Source organism: Amphimedon queenslandica, unplaced genomic scaffold (genome assembly GCF_000090795.2).
Source record: "Amphimedon queenslandica unplaced genomic scaffold, v1.1 AMPQUscaffold_3679_Cont24330, whole genome shotgun sequence".
NCBI classification, from domain to species: Eukaryota; Metazoa; Porifera; class Demospongiae; order Haplosclerida; family Niphatidae; genus Amphimedon; species Amphimedon queenslandica.
In genome coordinates this window covers 1-1,434 of record NW_003555997.1, presented here as the reverse complement: position 1 = coordinate 1,434, position 1,434 = coordinate 1, and the positions used below count along the sequence as shown (strand labels likewise).

At 31.8% G+C, this 1,434-nt stretch overlaps 1 long non-coding RNA gene across 3 annotated transcripts; it reads left to right on the top strand.

Annotated features, from left to right (window-relative positions):
- The first annotated feature begins 3 nt into the window (after positions 1-3).
- On the top strand, positions 4-1,346 carry LOC109592865 (uncharacterized). Of its 3 annotated transcripts, none has more exons than XR_002190601.1 (4): positions 4-95; positions 139-254; positions 796-923; positions 1,170-1,346. It is a non-coding gene; the product is annotated as an uncharacterized LOC109592865 (long non-coding RNA). The 3 variants fall into 3 exon arrangements; XR_002190599.1 differs by having other exon boundaries at positions 796-1,009; positions 1,186-1,346; XR_002190600.1 differs by having other exon boundaries at positions 796-1,009.
- Positions 1,347-1,434: the final 88 nt, after the last annotated feature.

The following is a 1,434-nucleotide window of genomic DNA, read 5'->3' as shown; positions in this document are numbered from 1 at the left end:
TTTTACTATTAATTTATAAAATTATTATTATTATTTTTAATTATTTTTAGGATGATGTGGAATTGAAACAAGACAAGAGGATGCCCCTGTCATTGGTATGTATTAATTAATAATAATTATATTTATTAGTTTATTAAGAGACTGGAGGGAGGAGCCCAGTGACTCCATTACCAGTAGAGGAAGACAGTTACATTGGAGAAGATAAGAAGAGAAACCATCAAAGGAAGAAGATGAAGATGGAGGAGGAGGAGGAGGTAAATGAATATAACAATTACTTTAGTATTGATGTACTTATGCTGTGTAGAAAGTTTTGCTGTGTAGAAAGTTTTAAAAAATGAGTTTAAAAATGAGTTTTAAAAGTTTAAAAATACGGCCATTTAAAAAAATGAGCCGAAATCTGAAAAATTCCCTGTACTATAGCCCATGGTTTTTTCCGAAAAATGGCTCCGAAATCACTCCCACTTTTTATTACATTTTCTGATACATATTGATGTCCTTATGCTGTGTAGAAAGTTTGAGCTAATTCCAACTTCAATTTTTAAAGTTACGGCCATTTAAAAAAATGGGCCAAAATCTAAAAAAATCTCTGTACTATAGCCCATGGTTTTTTCCAAAAAATGGCTCCGAAATCACCCCCAATTTTTATTACAATTTCTGATACATATTTGCATGCATATTATCATTATTTATTATTGTTGTTGTTATTATTATTATTATCATTATTATTATTATTATTATTATTATTATTATTATTATTATTATTATTATTATTATTATTATTATTATTATTAATAGGATCTCTCAGTATCTACCGCTGAGGCTCATAGTCATTCAGTTATTATTGCTAATGATCCTGATCCTAATAGACTGGCCTTGGCGGAAAAACAACCGGGGAATACTAATGAGGGAGGGAGGGGCAACTGGTGAGTGTTTACTGGCAATGAGATAGGGAGCATGTTGGGCTGGTGGGCCATGAAAAATTTAAAAAAAATTAACAAAAATTTTGACGGTAAGTCATCAAAAATTTATTAATAATTTGCATTAATTTTTTGTTATTATTTGTGAAAAATGGGTCCGAAATCATTCCCAATTTTTATTACATTTTCTGATGCATATTAATGTTATACTTACAGCCCATGCTTTTTTCCAAAAAATGGCTTCGAAATTAGCCCCAATTTTTACTAGACTGAGAAAAGATGGAGTGAGTGGAGCTGCTGTGGCTGGAGAAATGGCCGCCTACCTTTACTCTAATGGAGAGACATTCTCTTCACTGTTGGAAGACATTTATTTAAAATATGGTCGAGTTGTGTCAAGCAATTCTTATTTTATATGTGACTCAAAAGAAACGATAAAAGAACTCTTTGATGGACTGAGATAAGATGGACAAGTAATTATAATGAGGTATCTCTCTCTCCCTCCCTCCCTCCCTCCCTC